The following is a 6,935-nucleotide window of genomic DNA, read 5'->3' on the forward strand; positions in this document are numbered from 1 at the left end:
AGTCTCAGAGAGCTTCAGGGGCAGAGCAGAATCTATGATGCACTCTGTGGTCCACATAAATCTGATGAGCATCCTTGGTCTACTCTAAGATGCAGAGTGTGATTGAATAGATGTTTCATTAACCAGCAGCCGCAGAACACATTTGTGGTGATGGACATGGAGACAGTGTGCTAGAGAAAGAAAATATCAGCCTTGACACTGAGCTGGTACCTAGAGGATACTCCATCCTTGGGGTTGCTGTGCCTTTTAGGGGTATCCTAGCTAACTGCTCTGACAAAACCTATGTGTTCTGCATGAAAGAGTTTTTATTATGTTGAAACACTAAAGATGAAAAAGTTCATCATAGCTGAATCCACATATGGTTACAAGAAATTTAATGTCAATAAAAGAAAAAGAAAGAAACTCTAATGGATTTTTAAAATGCAGGTCCAACTGTTCAAATAATTTTAATAAGATAATGGTTTTATATTTATTACCTGCATCTGTGCATAGTTTCTTCCTGATGGTTCCTGTCTGAAGTGCGAAGAGACCATTCCTGGAACATCCTAGTAACAAATGCAACGGCTTCAACATAGAACAACCTAGAAAAAACTTGTACTCATAAATTAAGCTCAACTTCCTCTTTATCTAAAGCATATCTTATTTAAAGCTTTCTGAAAATGGAGTGTTTAGTTTTCTTTCCTCAATACCTTGTGTTTTGTTTTAAATCCTGAATACAGAATACTGAACCATTGCTTTTACTAGAATGAATATAATCATCTTCAATTTATTCTAGTTCATTTTGCTCACAAAAGTCTGCATTTTTATTTTTGCCCCTTTGAGACAGGATCTTGCTATATAACCCAGGATGGTATTGAGATTAAAAAAGGATTATTTTTAAAATTGTAATTATATGTATTGTGTTTCTCTCTCTCTCTCTCTCTCTCTCTCTCTCTCTCTCTCTCTCTCTCTCTGTGTGTGTGTGTGTGTGTGTGTGTATTTGCAATGCCTGCAGAGGCCAGGAAAGGTGTTGGATATCCTGTAAATTGCCGTGAGCTACTTGTGTGTGTTAGGAATCAACTTTAGGTCCTCTACTAGAGCAGCATGTATTCATAACTGTGCTTCCAGCCCTTGGCACTGAACATTTGATCATCCTGCCTCAACCTCCCTAGGACTAGGGTTACAGATATGTGCCACCACACCATGCCTGGCTATATTTTATACAGAAGGTAAAGACTGGAAATCAGTGTCTGTCAATGAGTATACTAAGACAGACATATTTCCAATTACATGGGTTAGTGGACTGTCAGGTTACTTGTTAGCAATTTTCTTTTCTGAATGAGTAAGTAAGCAAAAACAAATTCAGATTTTCTACCTACAGATTCTAAACTCATTCTTGTCCCAACCTGAGGGGAAAAAAGCTCTAGGTAAATTGCAACTGGTTGCAACCCAATTTGTAAGTGCATATGGTCACTGTAAAAACCATCGAAGGAGCTGGAATCCTAGCATTTAGAAGGTGAAGACAGATGTATCCCCCAAGAATCCAGTGCCAGCCTGGACTGCAATAGTGAGTTATAGGCTAACATGCATTTGCACATACATAAAATAAAACCTATTCCTCCAAACCCTAGCCAGTGGTTCTCCATACTCTGGCTTCTCATCTGGAAAGTTTAAAAGTCCTTTAGCCCTGTATGATGGTTCATACCTATAGTCCCAGATACTTGTAGACACAGCTACACAACCACCACAAGTACACACACGCACACGCACACGCACACGCACACGCACACGCACACACACACACACACACACACACACACACACACTCATGAGCTTTGCTAGCATGCGCCTGAAAAGAAATCTAATAAAAGAGTGTGCAAACGTCTTTGCGGTTGCATTCTCTTTTCAGTATGGGTTTGGGGATGCTAAATTCAATGCTGTGTTAGACTTTAAAAAAGTCTCAAAGTTGCCATGGATGCCTTTAACCCTAGTACTCAGGAGGCAGAGACAGGTGGGTCTCTGAGTACCAGACTATCTTGAGCTACAGAGTGAATTCCAGGACAGCCAAAAAATGTTTGAAAGTAAGTTTTCTAATTCACCCCACAACATAAAATCAGCTACTGCTTAAGGCAGGGACATTCAGTTAATTAAAGCTCAGCTGTATTTGGGGAGACTTCTTTAGGGAAATCCAAGGCTTACTTCCCAGATTACACGTGGTGTAATGAGCTCACTCAAGGGGGCGGGGCGGGGCGTGGTTCCATGGTTCTATTTTTAAAGTGTTTATAAGCCCATCCTTTATTACCAAAGACAGCAGGCAAGGGAGAGACGAATCTCACGTAGCAGGTAGAGGCAACCTCTGTACTAATCTGGGTTTCCTCAGAAAAACTAAAGGGTAGCAGTACTTTAGTTTCAGCCGAGACGGAATGATCAGCTAGCTCTCTCACCAGTGCTAAAATCCACGGAGTTAGGCGTTAGAACAGCCGGGTGCAGGCTGCTTGGTTGGTGCAGACTATGGTCGCTCGCTGTCTGTGAAAGGCCAAGGCATCAAGAAAGAGAGCTACAGAAAGGTTCCTGTAACAACCAAAGTGATGCCTTGCCTTACTAAAGTCGCAGCACACACAGAGCGCTTTCACATTAAAAAAAAAAAAAAAACAACCTGCAGATGGCCAGTTTGCTTTCCTCTCGATATAAATCTAGTCTTGCTTGTATGACCTTTGAGGCTCTATAACGCGGACGCTATGCCTCACCCCAGCTTCCTGCCCTACCTCTGCTAGCAGTTTTCTTCTTTCCTTGAAAGAGCAATTCACTTTCCACAGAAGAAATGTGGAGAGATCAGTTTAAGGGGGTGCTTTGAACCTTTGAACCTTGGTGAGGGCAGATGAGCCTGGGGACTGCAAAAAACAAGCGTGCAACTCAGTCATAGGGGCGCTGGTTTCATAGCTTAGCCTGGGACCCCTATGCCCCATCGGTGGGGTGAAGATAATGTCAACATGGCCTTTCCTCTTGTTCTCCGGGACTTTGCAAAGTACTCAGATCCTAATGTTGATGCTTGGGGAATTTGGAGGGAGGAGTAGGATAAGCGGTGGTGGAGTGGAGTTCTTGGCGCTTTTCTCCTAGAAATGTCTTTGGACCTTACCTTCAGTAAACTTTCCAACAAAGTAGTAAACCCCTACGTTATTAACTGGAGCTAAGGGCCAGAGGGATCCTAGCAGGCAACTGTCACGCTAGAGCCTTGTCACCAAACAACCGGTTTCATTAGACCAAAGATCAAAACTAGTGCTGGCAGAGAACAGCGAAGGCGACTTTCGCCGAAACTTTAAAAGCGCAGCGGGGAGTCGGAGTTTGCGGACTTGACTCCCGCTTCACCTTGTGGATCTGAACCGAATCCGGGCGAGACCGGTCTGGGCTACTTGCAATCAGATAGACAGCCCACAAGCCTCCCGCAGCGGCTGTGAGAACGCCTCCGGGCGGGTCCTGGGGGAGGGTTTGGAACCGCACTCTCGGACCGGGAGGACACGCTCTGGCCGCAGGTTGGGTACAGACGTCCCAGGCGAGGTGGATCCTCACGGGTGCTCCTCCCGGTCCCGCCTCCATCTCCACCCCGCGCCCCGGGGCCCGAGGGTGGGAGGACGGAATTTCCCAGCGCGGGGGCTCCCGTGTTCTCGGGCAGCCGGCAGGCCCTTTCTGTTTACGGAGAGAAAGGGGAAATGGAAAAGGCGGGGAGTAGAGGCTGGCGTCTGCTGCGCCGCCCCGGGGCCGGTTCAGACGCCGAGAGTCTGGGGCCCGCAGCGCATGGTCCTCCCGCGTCCGACGCCCGCCCTCGGGACGCTCGCACGCCTGGCTCCTGCAGGCAAGCCACCCACTGCTTACTGAGCCCAAGCTCCGGGATAGCACGCGGAACACTCAGGTAACAGGGATTGGGGTGCCTTGGGTGTATTTCGGGGGCGCCCCTCCTAGGTGCCCGGGAGTTCCCACTCTGAAACGGAGCGTGCCTCCCATCAGAGGAGCCTCGGGTGGTCTGCTGCACGCAGGTAGAGCTGGAAAGCACCTTGCGCAAGGCCGCGGGAGGTGTGGATTCACGGCTCCTCCCCCTTCCTCCTTCTTCCCGGATCCCGGGTGAACAGTCAGTGCGGGCCTGGGCTGTGGCGGGGGAAGTAAGGACCCGCGCTCACCGCGTCTCCTGCGGGGGACGCTGCCTGGACGGCTGCACTCTGGTTGCTGAGCCTGGGTGAGTGCAACTTGGAGGCTGAAGGACCTCACTACCATTGCTCTGTCGCTGGGCACTTTTACAATATGCAACCTCCTTAAGTCTCGGTTATCTTAAGGGGCCAGGTGGACCGGGAGGGAAAACATATGTGGAAAAACATATTTAAGTCGGGGGAGTGAGGGTCGGATTTTGATTGGGAAGAAAAACGAAAAAAAAAAAAAGCCAACATACTTGGTTAGCATTATAAGGCATTCGGCTGAGGCGTCCAACTTTGATGGATTGAGGCTAGTGTGTTCTGGTTCTTAAAGAGTATCCTATAAGAGAATAGGAACAGGATTCAAAACTTCTGGAAGTTTTGAAGTGGATTTGATTCTGCCGGGCTGGAAAACATCTTTCTGGGACTTTTGCAAAAGAAAAATATGTTAAGTGTGTTCAGAGGAGAAATGGGTTGTTTCAGTGGGGGGGTCCTTTTAAAAATGGGAAGTACCACCACCACCACCACCCCCAAATTGCCAGGCAGAATATCAAGACTAGCCTGCATTCACTTGCCAGGAAGGTTTGTTTCTGTGGATGGAAAACAGCTGAAAGCCTCACATTCCTGTTCTTGATTTTTATAGCTGCTTTCTGAAATAATTCTATGTTAATTTCTAGTCGATGCTTTGAAGCTTAATTACAAAAGCTAGGTTTTGCATTTGCAACAACTGCCTCTAAAAGTGTCCTAACTCTCTGTTCTGCTAGGAGGTATGGATTTTATGATGAGGATTTTTATGCCTAAGTCTAGGATCAGTCACTTTAAGCTTTGCATGTTTGTCAGTAAACTGGAATGCCTTCACCAGGCACAGAGGCTCTGGCCTTGTGTGGCCCAGAGATCCTAGTATATGGTCTGTTTGGCTGAAGCAAGAGGGTGCAGGGCCTTATTGTGTGTTCTAGAGGCTGTTGGTGCATCTGGGTTGCTGGGCAGCAGATCTCGGTGACAAGGGCCTCCCAGGAATTGAGCAAGCCCTATAGAAAGTTAAACACTCCTCCATCTCCCTGTCCTCTCCCCTCTACCTCTTGACCGTGTGTGTGTGTGTGTGTGTGTGTGTGTGTGTGTGTGTGTGTGTGTGTGTGTGTGTTTGATTTCTTAGGCTTTTAGCGAAGCCTATGAGAAGAGCAGATTTTCTGCAGGATTAAAACCCCCAACTGGTTTTCCTTTCTAAAACAGTGCAGTGACTTGGAACTGTTCCCTACCCCCTGTTTCTTGAGTCATGAACTTTATTTTCTGTTAGGTTATTTATTTGATAATTCAGTCTGGGAGCCTTAGGTCCTCCCTTTACTCAAGGGGCCCTAAAGTCAACCACATTTAACTTCTGTTTTCCCAGTAAATTCTACATGATAGAAACTGCAACCAATAGCTCTGTGAAGCTGAGGTCAAAGGTTTCTTCTATCAGCTTACAGAGCTCTCTGTGTCACTTGACAAGCTGGGGACTTGAACCACAATCTCCCTCAAAGATGTGTGAGATGTCTGAGAAGGCACTGTCTGGACCCTTGTCCAAATTTAAGTGTGGTGATAACAAACATCAGCATACTTCTTGGGCTTGGGCTGGGGCTCCCCTTCCACCTTTGTTTCAGCATAGACACAGTGGTTTTTTTTAATTTAATTTTACAAAATTATAATTTCACATGTCAATCCCTTCTCCCTCTCTCTCCTTCCTCCCAACCCACAGCCAGCCCCTTTCCCCCTCCCCCTCTGCTCTGGACCCTCCACTGGGGTAGACCCAGTCTTTAAAAGCTCACCAAGGAGAGGTCTGGGGAATAGGCAGACAAATCCCACTTGCAGATGAGAAAGGAGGCTGGCATGACATCTGCTGAGCTAGGTCCACATCTCAGTACTTGGCACCGCTTTACTTACTATGCACCAGACTTGGGTACCTGTGCACAGGAGCTCCTTTAATTAGATGGTAGGTGCTGTTATTATCTCTATTTTGCAGTTGGAGGAAATCAAGGTACAGAGAGCTTGAGGTACTTGCCCAACATCTCAGGGGTACTGAGGTTGATGGTGAAATTTGGCTATGAGGAGAGGAATATTTAATGTGGCCTGGATGCTTTCCTCAGAAGCAGTTTGTACATCAGAGGCACATGACTTGGTCATGTGTGCAGGTGGCCCTGGGTGGAAGTTTCCAGAATCTTTGAACTGAAGCTCCAAGTTGTCACAGGTGCATGGGTTTGGTGGAGTGATATCTTGTTACTTTGTGTATGTGTATTGGTGTAATGTATGTAAGTGTACACGTTTGTGTATACATATCATGCAGGTGTACATGCATAGTGCATGGATGTGCTGATGCATGTGAAGGTTAGAAGTCAACGTTGGAAGTCTTTCTCACCATACTTTTTGAGGCAGGTCTTTCACTAAACCTAGAGCTTATAGGTTCAGCAGGAGTTGCTAGCCGGTGAGCTCCATACCACAGCACTGTGATACCTGCTAAACACCGGTGCTACTAAGAACCTGAAGTGTCACTGGGTGTTGGTAGCTCACTCCTTTAATCCCAGCATTCTGGAGGCAGAGGCAGGCGGATCTCTGTGAGTTCAAAGCCAGCCTGCTCTACACAGCGAGTTCCAGGACAGACAGGCCCCAAAGTAATACAGAGAAACCCTGTCTCGAAAAACCAAAAAAAAAAAAAAAGAAAAGAAAGAAAGAAAGAAAGAAAGAAAAAAGAACCTGAAGTGTCTTCCAGAGAGGCTATGCTTTCTAGAGCAAGGTGATTTAATT

This window comes from Cricetulus griseus, chromosome 3 (genome assembly GCF_003668045.3).
Source record: "Cricetulus griseus strain 17A/GY chromosome 3, alternate assembly CriGri-PICRH-1.0, whole genome shotgun sequence".
NCBI classification, from domain to species: domain Eukaryota; kingdom Metazoa; phylum Chordata; class Mammalia; order Rodentia; family Cricetidae; genus Cricetulus; species Cricetulus griseus.